The 14,975-nt window shown below is 35.0% G+C and overlaps 1 pseudogene; it reads left to right on the forward strand.

Moving 5' to 3' along the window:
- Nucleotides 1-6,078: 6,078 nt before the first annotated feature.
- LOC149826812 (uncharacterized) lies at nucleotides 6,079-12,504 on the forward strand (annotated as a pseudogene).
- The last annotated feature ends 2,471 nt before the right edge of the window (nucleotides 12,505-14,975 follow it).

Below are 14,975 nucleotides of genomic sequence, written 5' to 3' on the forward strand. Positions count from 1 at the left end.
ACTATGGCCATAAATACAAATTTCACCAAGTTTATAAACTTCATAGAAGCTAGTGCATGTGCCATTCGTGTAGACCATGGTGAATTTGTAAAAATATGCATGAATCATCATCCATCACACATTAAAATTATAAAAATAAACTATATGCAATGCTGCCTAAGCTAAGCAGGAAATGTAAATTCTTATTCCAAAGTTTAATTACAAATTACATCACTATTGAAATTGAAATACATGAAAATAAAAGTCTTTAATGTACCTGAAAAACTAGAAAACTTTGTTAGTGATGATATGTTGGCTTTTCTAGATTTATCCAACAATATCAGGAAATTGCTGGATTTTGCTAGATATAAGCCTTTTTGCCATGATTCCCTTAAATCAAAATTGATACAATATGAAATAAGAATGAATAAATAAGGAAGATAAGATATGAAATTTCTAAATTGGGGTCCAAATGACCAAGATACCCCTAATAACAAGACTATGGCCTTGAAATTAGGGTTTTTTAGAAAGATATTTGGATAAAATGCAAGTTTTGAAATTTGAATGGAATAAGCCAAGCTAAATATGATGTGACATGATTAAAAATATGGGAATTAGGGTTCAGGATTTCGAAATTGAGGTCAAATGACCAAATTGCCCCCGATAGCAAGACTATGGGCCTTGAAATCAGGGTTTTCTGAAATAGATTTTGGTCAAAACTTAGGTTTTATGCACTAAATGAAATCAAATGAGCATCAAATTAAACCTAAAGCATCCTAATATGATTATGAACATGATTAAACCCTAAAAATATATGCTTATGCACGAAAATCCAATAATATCACAAAAACTGTGATTTTAGCAGTGTTTTTGGATCTTTCAGGAACCCGGTTTTGCAATTTGCTTAATTCAGCCATCAATCAGATTCCAAAAATCCTCAAAATTGGTACCTGCACTTGTTATAACCCTAATGTCGAATTGGAATTATAAAAATAATTTTTTGACATTGAATTAATCCGAAAATTGCATTAAACCCTAAAAATATGCTATTTTTGACCTAATTCACCAACCAGTCTCAGTCCAAGACCTGAACCAGGGGTCAAATCTCCATGAAAATCCATGAAATTTTACAGAGACTAACTAAGAATAAAAACAGAGATTTCTCAATTTACAGATCGGAAAAATCATCTCCGGATTGGGAGAAACCCTTCCGGCAATCTGAGCTAAAATATATCACTTTTAACAGGGATTAAAACGGCTACTTCAGATTGAAAATACTGACATAAATAGCAATACTAAACAAAAATCTCTGAAATTTTAGTGGTGAACAATAGACAGAAAAATAATAATACTCACTTTTTACAGATCATGAATCGAAACTGTGGTTTGGGATTTATGACTAACACAAGTCTGATTAGGGTTTTGGTAAACCCTAACGAGTTTTAAATTTAAAAACAGATTCTATGCAAGGGGAAAAATACTAAACAGTGATCAAAAAATCCGAAAATTTCACATCCGACAGATCTACTCAATATGAATCCATAGCACTTTACAGATCTAAAATCGGATATAAGATGAGAGAAATATCATCACAGCAAGTTACCTTCTTCATTTTAACCACGATTTTAAAGCTTTAAAAACCCGGTTTGATGTCTGATTTTTTTGACAGGGTTCCCGAGATCCAAAACCTCTAATTTTTCTACAGTAACTCAATAACTCATGCATGCATCACATATAAAAAAATCAGAAATAAACAATGAGTACTTCAATCCTAAATAACATTATCTTTACTGTTCTAAACCTAAAACACACAGAAATTTAAGAAACTTGAAAAACCATGCATTAACTAATGTATATCAATAAAATAAACCATAAAACAGTAAATAAAAATTATTTCTATGCTATAGAACGTAAAACAAACATGAATAAACCATGAAAATAAAATAAAAACAGGGAATCAATGGCTGGAATTTGATATCACCTTTAAAACATAGATTTAACCCATTAAAAGAGTAAATCATATATTTTATTGGTTAATAATGTAAAGAATCATATTAAAATCAATTCTAATGGATTAAAATCCCTGTGAATCACATAAAACAGGGTTAGATCACCTTCTTGGATCGTTCTTGCTGATTCTTGATGGTTCTTGAGGTTAAACCATGGTTGGATCTTCATAAGGAGGGGTGTCCAAGCCTAGATCTAGGTTTAAATCATTAAAAATGCTAAATAAAATATTAAAAATTGAAGAAATTATTTACCTTGGAGTTGCAGCAATGGAGGAAGGCTGGAGAGGAGAGAGAAGCTCCAAGAATCCAATAGGAGGTGGCTGGAAAAATCATCCCCCATGGGGCCTCTTTATAAAGAAAATTTGTTTAGGTTAAAAAATCAAGTTTTCTAAAAATTTTGGACTCTCTAAGGGGGGCGATTTTGGGGTGTAAAGACTATCCTACCCCTAGCCTAAATTATCCTATTTAATACCTAATTAACCCCTAGACTCTCCTAAAAAATCCCCAAATGTAATGCCACTTGGCATTTTTAACATTTGAATTTTAAAACACCTTTTAAAAACCTTTAAAAACACTAGTTTTAAAAACTAACTTTCAAAAATGAGTTTTTAAAATGAATTTTGACTCTTCTAAACCCCTAACACTAACCAAGACACTGACTAACCCTAGTCTAGCCCTGACTTACTCGAATATGGCGCCACCCCGAGTGGGCCCTACTTGAGTTTTTCAAAAAGCGATTTTAAAACTTGAAATTGAAGGAGTTTTCAAAAGGATTTTCAAAAGTAATCTTAAAATTAGAATTTTTGAAATGGCATAGGGTTCTAACTGAATTAAAATTCCTCTGGATATGGTGCCAACTGAGTGGGCCCACATCGCGTTTTGGAAATTTTGAAATAAACACTGAAAATGGCTTTGAAAAAGGGTTAAAATCGACATTTGAAATTCAAGATATTTGAAAATAGGGTCTCAAACGAACTGGAACTCCGAGTTAGAGTCCTGAACTCTTAGGACTCTGAGATTTTAAATTTTAGAATTCAAATGTAAAAATTTTTGAAAGATTTTATCAAGAAATGATGAAATAAGTCGGAAAACACAGTCAGGGTTAGACTCTTAACTCGATCAAACTCTAAAATAGAGTTTTGAACTAACTGGACTCTGTAAAATGACCTAAATTTTGACAATAATCGAAAAAGACTGAAAATGGAAGTAAAACAGATTTCAAAACAGACTTCTGACCGGATTAGGACTCTGAGATAGAGTCCTAATCAGACTGAAACTTTCAAAAATTTAAGAAATTTGATGAATAGAGGAATTCAGAAGCGACACCACCTCAATGGGTCTCCTCTGTGAATTGAAATCGATTAAAATTTGAATTTGAAATGAATCCAGATTGTTTCCTTGAGAAAATATTTCGAAATATAAAGTCCTGGGGTTGGAAAATGACAGAGTGTTGAATAAAAACCCAGATTTTAAAATTGATTTTGAAATAAAAGCTTTAAAATTCAAATCTGGATTGAATGTTTTGAAAACAGGAGTGCTGGATCTCGAAAATGAAATGCAATGACATGCAGTGCTATGCAATGACACATGAAATGGACAAACACTGGATGAGGGTGAAAAGTTGGGGTGTTTACACCACCACACTCTCTACTCTCACACACACGGTTTTGGAGAAGGAAGGGGGAGAGAGAAGCTCCTCCAAAAAAAATCGCCCAAGGGGAAATGGGCGCTTCTCTCTCTTAAAATCTTATATAGTTAGGGTTAAAGAAATGGACGAATAGGATTTAAAGAGGTGTGATGGATGGCTGGGGTGCTCCACGCCCCCCATAGCCAGCCCACGCCCAATGCATGTCATGCATTTGAAATTTCTAAAAAGATTTTCAGAAATGCCATTGAAAAGGTTTTAGAAAAGCCTTTAAAACTTGTAGAATTTACATGGGCTGCCCCTAAGGCTAGCCAATCGGTTTTTAGCATTTGAATTAGTTTAAAAACCTTTCAAAAATACCATGGGGCGCCAGCCCCATGCTTCTTTTATGGGAAAAATGCCCCTCATAATGAAGCTCTAGGCTTCATTATGAGTTCTTGAAAAGAACAAGGGCCAATCATGGCCTTCTTTTCAAGAGCCATGCAAAATCTTTCAAGTATGCCATCCAGCTGGTCTACCTTTGACCAGCTGGTCAACCAAGCTCAAAACCGTCCTCTAGGGAGGACGCCCAATGGATTTGGGTCCTCTCCTAGTGATCCGGGTCCAAATCCAAAATCGCCTATGCATGATGTTTCAAAACAATTCCTATTTAATGCATTAAAACACTAAATTAATTCCAATAAATCATTTAGTTCTCTTCAAAACCTTAATTAATATGGAATGCTTAATGCTTTTTGAGAAAATTGCCTTCCGTTTGCAAGAATTAAGCGTATTGTGATTCGGGTCCAATCGTGGATCAAAACTCATAATTCACATGCACTAACGAGGTTTTTACGTTGTATAGGTCTCGAATTCGGGGACAAGCTATAAAAATACATTATAAATTAACCCTTAAAATTTCAAAGATTAATTCATCTAGAATTAGGCTCTTCTTACTTACAGAGTATATTTACGCGATTTTTGGGTCGCGCACACAAAGCAGAAATACAAAGCACAGTCAATTTATATCAAATTACGTGCTAACACCCAAGAGCATACATTATAATATTAAGTCAGCAATAAATTCCTTAGAAAATTTGTGGGTGTTACAGTTGAGTTGGGAGAAGAGTCATTTTATGGTCCAAGAGGGGATTGTGCTTAGACACATTGTGTCCAAAAGAGGTATAGAGGTTGATCGAGCGAAGGTTGAGTCTATTTCACGATTGACTCCACCCACCACTGTTAGGCAGGTACGGTCATTCTTAAAGCATGCCAGATTTTACAGGCAGTTCATCAAAGATTTTAGCAAAATCTCTCTACCGCTATGCTCATTATTGGAAAAGGATCAGCCCTTTGAGTTTGATGATGATTGCATGAAGGTCTTTGAGATACTCAAAGAGGCCTTGACCACTGCACCCATTTTGAGATCTCCGAATTGGATGCTTCCATTCGAGATTATGTGCGATGCTTCCGACTATGCGATGGGGGTCATTTTAGGACAATGGATTGACAAGAAGCCCTGTGTGATATACTATGCGAGCAAAACTCTGTCTGAAGCTCAAATAAACTATACCACGACAAAGAAGGAACTACTCGCAGTAGTATTCGCTTTGGATAAGTTTAGGTCCTATCTTCTCGGTTCAAAAGTGGTTGTCTATTCTGATCACGATGCATTGAAATACCTTCTTAGCAAGAAAGACACCAAACCGAGGCTCATCCGATGGGTCTTGCTAATACAGAAGTTTGATCTTGAGATTCGAGATAAGAAGGGAAGTGAGAACGTAGTAGCAGACCATCTCTCTAGACTGATCGTGGAGACCGCTCAGGATCAGAGAGCGATCAGTGATTCTTTCTCCGATGAGCATATTATGGCAGTTGGAACATCGCAGTTATCCTGGTTTGCAGATATTGTGAACTATCTGGTTTCGAGGCAGATCTCTAAGCATTGGAATAAGAATGAGCGAGAGTGATTCTTATCACAGGTGAGAGTATTATTGGGATGAGCCAGAGTTGTTCAAATATTGTGCAGACCAGATCATCAGAAGATGCGTCCCGGAGGAGGAGTATGAGTTCATCCTCGGTTTTTGTCATTCGTTAGCTTGTGGAGGGCATTTTAGTAGTAGGAAGACAACTGCAAAGGTTTTGTAGTCTGGATTTTTTTGGCCCACACTCCACAGAGATGCACACGAGTTTTGCAGGAAATGCATTCGTTGTCTGCAGACTGGGAACATGTCCAAGAGGGACATGATGCCCTTGCTCTCGATTTTGATTATTGAGATTTTTGATGTTCCGGGCATAGATTTTATGGCCCCATTTCTGCCATCATTCGATAATTTGTATATCTTAGTGGCGGTTGATTATGTGTCCAAATGAGTCGAGGCTGTGGCAACCAAGATCAATGATCATAGAGTTGTGCTTAAGTTCATTAAGCATAATATTTTCAGTTGTTTTGGTATGCCACGTGCGATGATAAGTGATGGTGGCAAGCTTTTCAGGAATGTGCAGGTAGCTTCTCTTTTGAGAAAGTATTCTGACAATCATCGGCTCACCACTCCTTATCATCCGCAGACCAGTGGACAGGTCAAGGTTTCTAATACGGAAATCAAGCGGATTTTAGAAAAGACAGTTCGTCTGGACCGCAAGGATTGGTCCCAGCGCTTAGATGATGCTCTTTGGGCACATACGACTGCATTTAAAACTCCCATTGGCGTGTCCCCGTATCGTCTTGTTTTGGGAAAGTGTGTCACCTCCCTGTCGAGCTGGAACACAGAGCATATTGGGCAATCAAGAAGTTTAATTTCGACCTCACCCAGGCTGGCAAAGAGCGATTATTGCAGCTCACCGAGTTAGAAGAGCACATGGATGATGCATATGAGAATGCCAAGTTATATAAAGCTCGCACTAAGGCCTTTCATGATAAACATATTATCAGAAAAGTGTTTAAGCTGGATCAGAAAGTTTGGTTGTTCAATTCTCATTTGCTGCTATTCCTAGGTAAATTAAGGTCAAGATGGGATGTACCTTATATTGTGAGAGAAGTATTCCCGCACGGGGCAGTGACATTATTTGACCCACAGATCGGCAGCACATTCAAGGTAAATGGGCAAAGATTGAAGCCCTACATTTCAGATACCTTACAGGCTGGTGAGTGTGAGGTCTGGGATCTCACGAAGGAATAGGATCTAAGCAGAGGAATGTATCATATGTAGAGAGTAGAATTAGTTGTGTTTTTCAGTGTCAGCATTTGCTTTTGTGCAGTCATTTTATTTCATATGAACTTACACTTGTTCTGATTCATGCACGTTTATCAAATATTCAATGTGTGAGGATTAGTTACCAGGTGTAGGGCAAAGCTTTCAGAGCAGACCATTGATCAGATTAGCAGAAACTATGCTTTCGTATATGCATAGTGGTAGTCCAAAGTCAAGTCAATCATCAACTTCAGAGGCCCGACACATATCAGGTTGTATCTATCCTTTCTCTCGTATTTAGTTTATTGATCTTTAGTGTGTATTTGCATTGCATGTTTACATATTTTGTATGCCACTAGGAACAGTGTCATTCAAACATGGGGGGGGGGGTTAGATGCACACTAAATTTTTTTTTATGTTAGGTAGCTAAAAACTCATAAGATTAGGTCATTAAGAACAAGTTTGTAGCATGTATGATTGTCTTTGCATAATCTAACAATTTAGATATTTTTTAGCCCCATGTAAAAATTTTTCTGATCTGATCCAAAAAGAGTAGTTATTTATGAAACTATTCAAAGAAAATATAGTATTTGAATGTTAGAACATTTTGAATCACTTTAGTATAAGTATGAACAATATGTTTTATGGAAAAACTAAGCAATTGAAAGATGTTTAGAAATATAAGCTTAAAAGAAAAGAGCTACGTTTAGTTGTTGATGTCTTCGCGATTCCCAGTAGTGGAGCTCAGACACAAGTTGAAGTGTTTGAAGTCTCTTGACGAAAAGGATAACGAAGGAGATCATCTTCTTGTCTAGTCGATATTTGTGGCCTATGTGGTTCGAGTAAGTAGAGTCTGAAGGGTGTTTTACACCTGGTGCCCTAAAGCCATCTGGTTTGGGAGCCACCGATTCGAAAGCTTGTTTCATGAACTCCATAGAAAGCCTAAGAGATAGAGACATTGCACAAGATGAGAAGAAGACTATACGTAAACTATTAAAATAGAAGGTCTAGTGACTCGAGCAATTAAGTCTGAGAGATACACTGTATCTGGTGCCCTAAGGTCGTCTGGTCTGGGAGTCACTGACCCAAAGCTCGTTACACGGGTCACGAAACTGGATATTTGAAATAGTGCTCAAGTGAGAAGAATGCTCAAGTGAGAAGAATTGAAAAATGGTGAAAAATTGAAAATCAAAAGAAAAAAAATGAGCTTAATGAGAAAAAATTCATTGCTTAGGAATGTGAACACCCCAAAATTTTCAAAATATGGTAAATATTCTCCTTTTGCCCCTGACCCTCATTTTCTGACAAAATTGAGTCATTTTAAAAACAAAACTCCAGTTTATTCTCAAATTTTCTGGAGTCAAATCAATCTTCTTATATCTGACTTAATTTTGGTCCAGATCAATATCAGAATCCAAATCTGAGCCCGTTGTCCAATTTTCAAATTAAAATTACCAAAAATACCAAAAATAAATTTTGAATGGCTCGGACAGTCCATCTGGCATCTGTTTGGATTGATTGCTCTATATTTCTTGATTCGAGGTTAAAAACTCAAAAATCTTCTCAAATTTTGAATCCAAAACCCATTTTTTTAAAGAATTTTCTAAAGAATAGTCTTGAATCTTTAGAAAATTCCTCTTTTCATAAATATTTCTCAAAAATACAAAAAAAATAGTTTTGTCCCTCATATTGCTTAGGTTTTAGAGTTTTGTTTCCAAAAAAAAAAACTCTAAAATTATATATATATATAGTTTAAAAAACTCTTTGAAGCTTGCTTTGCTAAAAACCCATCTTGAAAAACTGTTTTATGAAAAAAAACATTTTTAGGAATCCTCTTTTTTGGAAACATGGAAGATGCGGCAACGGCTTCCCGATCCCTCTCTCGTTCCCGCTCTCTCCCATGGCCATCCTCCAAACCGTCGATCGCCAACGGCCACCACCCTTCATCTCTAACGGAAGCCCCTTCTCGATCTTTCCTTTGCTTCCTACATAAACAACTGTGGGGATCGGAAGTTGAGGATCCATTTGCTCCCTATCACCCATTAGTGCCTTTATCCATCCCTTGGCTCGTAATCTTTATCGCTCCCTCTTCTAAGGTTCCAGCAAGCGAAGGGAAGTCACAGTAGAGGGATTCCCCTCAAGCAACAAGAGAGTTGCCGCATGAATGAGTTGTAGTCGGTGTCGTTTCCTTTGCATCCCTTACATCCCCTCATCATCTTCCTTCTGTAATGCACTATTGCGTAAGAGCTTCCCCTGATTCCACCCTGCAACACAAGGCCACGACATCCCTTGCAGTGAAGAGGATCGAACTTTTTTTTCATCGCCATCGTCTTCAAGCCCTTTCTGTCATTCCTCTTCGGGTGATCCTTCTGCTTTTGCAACAAAAGCCCTCTGGTAAGGCCAATACTCTTCTTCCTCCTCACTCCTTCTTAGTTAATTCCCCTTTGAGCTTTCCTATTTTCTCTTTTGATGCACGAACGAGTGGTGTTGGGCTGCTTGTAGCAACATCGACCCCTCCCGGTGCTACAGTGACGGAATCATATGTTCCAACATTTCTTCCCTCTTTTCTTTTGCTAATTGTTTCTACACTTTTATAATTCCCAGTACCTGTTTGTGTTTTGGCTTCTTCTGATTAATAACCTATCATGTATGATCTTCTTATTTGTTTTGAGGCTGTGTGAAAATCTCATTCCCTGTGCAAAAAAAAAATCAAAAGGAATGACAGAAAATCTCTGTCGACCCTATTCTCGATCTACGAATGTCTTTGGAGGGTAATTAATTGTACTTCTAGGAGAGAGAAGTTTTAGGTATGTATTAAGCTAGAGTCCTGTGTTGAATGGGACTTAATTCAGAAATCCTTGAATATCAGTTTTTTTTTTTTGTAGATTCCTACATCTGCTGAGGAATGCTCCTCTGTCATCTTGTGAGATGTATCTCCTTATTTGCATATGTATAGTCATCCAACATTGTAATATATCAAACTTTGTTTTACCAACCTCTCATTACACATTCATCATATTGATGTTACGCCCTTGCCACCTGTACCAATACCCCATTGTTTGCCCTTACAGCAGCATTTCATATTCCCAACAGGTGCATTCCATTTCAATTTTTCTTTTTATTTATTTATTTTCTATTTATTTACTTTATCAGCATGTCAAAGTTTTAAATTCGTTGTGCTTATGTTATAGTCTCATTTCATTTTATGTTGTCCACTATATGCATACATATAAAAGGTACTATACCACTTTGCCTCCTCTACATCCACTGCCTTAGTCATATGACACATTATATCTTTGCATAGAAATCTCTTCATTAGTCTGGGCATTGTTTATATATATATAGGATCTTTTGAACAGGGTATTTTCCTATTCTTGCCTCTTGCTAACTCTGTTTTGCAGGAGAAATTAAAATGTTAAAATTCCTCTTCCTTAAATTAGAAGCTCTTGTAATTTTAAATTCAAGTTTGTAATAGCTAGAGTATAATAAGAAATTTATATTTCCATGCTTAGAATAGAATGTATGAGCATATATATATATATATATATATATATATATATATATATATATATATATATCTTAGAAATTGCTTGTTTCATGTCATTTTGCCTTTATTTTTCAAAAAATTCACGAATGGAAAAACACGAATGGCACGTGCACTATTTTATAAAAGGTGATTAAATCCTAAGTTGATGATTTGCATCAATGGCCATAGTCAAGGTGTAAACAAGACTTAGGATTTTCATCTTTTAGGGAATAACACTGGATCCTTCTCAAAAATCATCATATTTTTAAATATTTTCTTCTTTTATCAGAGCTTAACTTAAAATTAACTCAAAACATATATCAATGGTCATAGTCAGGATATATTGAGAGTTAATTTCATTTTAAACTCTTTAAAAGCACCAAAATATGTTTTATTCTTCACCTAAATTCAAATATGATTATTATATAATACATTCAATGACCATAGTCAGTGATGTATTATATTCTCAATCTTATTTTAATTCATTTAAAAAAATGAAATATGCTTTTCAAATTCAATTTTGAAATCCTTTAACTCATTTCATCATTTAGGATAGAATTGCATCATATTTTCAAAATTTTCTTTTCCAAAATCCAGGTGATCTTGAATGTCTTTCTTCAAATTCTATTTCAATTCATCAAATTCTATCTCATTTCAAAGATTCAAATTTCAATTTCAAAGTCCAATTTGACCTTGAAATTTCAAATTCATTTTTATTCAAAATTCCACTTCAAATTCCAATCAAAATTCAAAGTTCAACTCAACTTTGAAATTCCAAATTCATTTCCAAATTCAAATTCAATTCAATATCTCAAATTTAATTTCAAAGTTCAATTTAACTTTGAAATTTTTGATTCATCTTCCGATTTCGAAATCAAACTTTAAAATCAAGTGTGTTCTTTATCTTCAAAGTCTTGATCCTCAAATTCAAAATCAAAGTTTGAGATTGATTCTGAATCTCAAAATTTGATTTTTCTCAAGTTTTAAATTCGATATTGGGCTTTCAAAAACCCAGATCCATCTTAAAAAATCCCATTTGGATTTTTTAAAAAATCCAATTCCAAAATTACGATCCCATTCAATTTAGGATTCCAGATTCCGGATCCAACCCAATCTTAGATCTCAGGCATCAGATCCAATTCCATTTAGGTTCCAAGAACTCAACTTTATCTTGGATTTTAGATTTCAGATCCAATTCCATTTAGAATCCAGAATTCAACTTTATCTTGGATCTTAGATTTCGGATCGAATCCCATTTAGGATTCATAATTCAACTTCATCTTGGATCTTAGATGATGATGCACGAAATGCACATCATGTTATTACTATATTTATGCATTTTTAGATGATTTTAAGGTTTAAAGCCCATGATTGGATGCATTTTGACATAAAGGAGTCATGGTTTAAATTTCAAAAAAATTGGAGTTAAATTGAGTGAGATGTGACTATTTTAGTGTTCGGACACAGATTTCAAGGTGAATCGGATCCAGATCCGACCCAAAGAGACCTTTGTGGGCCTTGGATCAATGTTAAAACATGAAAATCCACCTCATACGTGATCCCATGATCCATTTAGAAAAGGTTTTCAGAAAACCCCCTCCAAAAGAGGCGCAGAGCAATATTTTTCATTTTAAACCTCTTTCTGAAAAGTGCCCAAAGTATAAAAATATGTTTTTTGAAACCCTAACACATTTTTGCCTTGGGATTTGCACCTCTTCCTCTGAATCTTGCTCCATCCACCTTCTTCCCCAATCATTCCATACCATCTCCATTGAAGCTTTGAGTTTTGCTTGAGATTCAAGCATTTCTTCTTGTTTCTTTCATATCTATCGTGTATTTCTTCTCATCCTTGCTGGGTGCTAAACATATTTTCTGTATTTTGCAGGTCTAGCAGAGGTTGAAGACACTTTTCTTGCATTGAGTGTCGTCTACTCCAACAAGAACGATCGACTCTACCTCTATCCGATCCTCTACACCACCCGATCGCGAATCGGTTCACTTTCTGCCCTTGGTGGACTTCAAACGTGTTGCAGCTGTAAAAGAGAGTTGTATGGTGATGTTCCAGCATCCTCAAAGAAGAAGAGGCACATTTCCATAGGCATCTTCTGCTCTTTCCACCACCACATTCGTCGGATCTCCCTTGATGTAGGTCTTGCTCTTTCTCCATTCTTCTAGATAGCATCGTGTCAACCCATCATGTCTTTCTAAACTTCAGCCCCTTTTCAGAGTTTTTCAGTTATTTGACAGCAAAACCACTATCATGTTTCAAGTATTTTTCGTGTGTGAAGGTTGAATCGATTCATAGGTGTCATGAGGTCTTGTTTTGAAACTCGCTTTAGTCAAAACGTGAAAATCGACTAGACCTCTTCTAGCCAATTTTATCATTTTATAAATTTCTGTTTTCTGTAATTTCTTAGCAGTAAACAGTGTTAAAAATGGTTTTGTTTCCATTTAGTTGATGTTTAAATTAGTTGTTTTAATGTTGAAAGTGTAGTCGAGTTACATATGTGTCAAGCTATATCAATCGATTGGTGTGCTTCTAGCGATTTATTTTAGTTTGATTTTTATTCTAATTTCAGTCAGTCGTGTTTTAGTTAATTTGTTTAGTTAATAAATTAGTTGACGTTTTGGTTGTGCATTGTGTTTAAAGGTTGCTCAAAAAGAAAAAGAAAGAAAAATTTCCATTGTTTCATAGTGTAGGTAAAAATCGGTTTTGATGTTTTATTATTTTCAGTTTTCTAAAAATTTTCTGGTAGCATAGTGTGTTAACTAGGTCTTGTTCCAATAATTTAAGGTCTACTTTATTTTGATTTTATGTTTGTTTGTTGTTTGTGTTTTATGTTTGTTCAAAAAGAAAAAAAATCAGTGTTGTTTTTCTTAGTTTATGTAGAATCAAATTTTTTAGTTGGAAGGTTTTCTTCTCCAAGTAGGGACGTCTGCCATTACAGTCCAGTTTGAGTTTAGGTTCCATTTGGTAGGTTATTAGGATTAGGTAAGTTAGCTCGCATGTCTAGATTCATCGAATTGAGTGTTCATGTCAAAAATGTTTAGTGGTCTTATTTGGTAGTTTTAAATTTTGAATGTTGGCTAATTTAATCCATTTGAAAATCGTGTGTTACATTCCCTTTCTAACCTTCATTCCATTGTGCTTATAGTTTAGTTTATTTAGGATATTGACTGTATAGGTTAAGTCCATAGGTAATGTTGACTTTTTGAAAGAAAGGCATTGGAGTAATTTTGAGTGAAACCGAGTTTGGTAAGTGAAAGGTCCCTCCCAATTCGTGGGATTCATTTAAGTAAAGTTTTGAAAATTTTCTTTTCCAGCCAAGCTAGAAAGGATTGAGCTTTGATTGAGCTTTTCAAGTTTGGAAACAAAATTTGATTTCAAAAATCACTTTCTAAAAGTGTTATACACGATTTTTGGAAAAGGGTTTAATTGTTAGATTTTATCTTAAAGAGAGCCAAATCAAAACCGTGTGGGCCCCTCTAGCTGGATGGTTTCACCTTCTCAAGCTTTCTAAATTGATTTCTAAGGCAATTAAGGAGGATAGCCCAAGCTTTCCAGTTTCGTTATTGCTCAATTATTACCCCTTTTCTATCGTTCTATCTTGACCTAGCATAGGTTTAGTAATAACCATTTTAGTTAATATTGAATTAACCTTACATTTTAGTAATTGTGATGTGTCATTTAGGTAGGTGTTAATTAGTTTTAATTGTCTCCCTTTAGGCATGTAACTTAGATAGTTTTATTGATTTATTGAGTTTCTTTTATTTTCGGTTTTAACTAAATAACTTGTAAGTTGTAGGTTTCTATTTTAATTAACTTGCTTTCTTAGTCAACCTAGTGGGTTCATAGGGTGACGTGAGCCTAGCCAAAGTCCAAGTCTATTCCAAACCGTCTCACCTAATTAACCCTAATTCTCAATTGATTCTAGCTAGTTACTCATTTTAGTTAAATTAATTAGTTTATTTGATTTAATGGTCTTTTAAATTCTAATGTTAATTTAGCTTTGCATGTGAATTGTGTGTTTCTAGTTCAGCATTTAGTTATAATTGTGCATGAGATTGGTTTAAGTTTAAGCATTTAGATATTTTAATTAGTCTTACATAGTGGTTTAAGATAGCTTCCATTTGGTGTGTTGTCTAGTTTTGAATATCCTCAAATTTCGTGTTTCATTTTCATGTTCGTGTATTCCTTTTAATTGAATTCATTATCTGTTTTTTGACATTCATTTAGCAGCATTATGACAGTTTTTACAAGTTATCCAAAGTCATAGTATCAAAAGTTGATTGAGTCAAGTGAATAGTGTATTGAGTTTAAAACTTGATTTTTACTGCATGTTGCACTCGTCATTTTATGTGCAATGTTTTAGCGTTTTCTGGAAATTTTTGGTCTATTCTCTTCATCAAGGTGTTCACTATCTGCAGACCAAAAATCAGCTCATTTTGAGTTGATTTGGTCTGATTTTTAAGCGTGTTTCAAAAACAGCTTTTTCGGGTTTTTCAGTTTCGGGTCTTGCGATTTCCAGAATTTTCACGATTTTGAAATGCTTATATCTGGATTTCCAGATAGAATTTTGCAAATCTTTAATAATAGTCAAATTCTTGACTTTGTCAGGAACAGAATAGAAAAGATTTCATGAAAT

The sequence above is a fragment of the Nuphar pumila genome, chromosome 10 (assembly GCF_984573655.1).
Source record: "Nuphar pumila chromosome 10, dmNupPumi1.hap1.1, whole genome shotgun sequence".
NCBI lineage: Eukaryota > Viridiplantae > Streptophyta > Magnoliopsida > Nymphaeales > Nymphaeaceae > Nuphar > Nuphar pumila.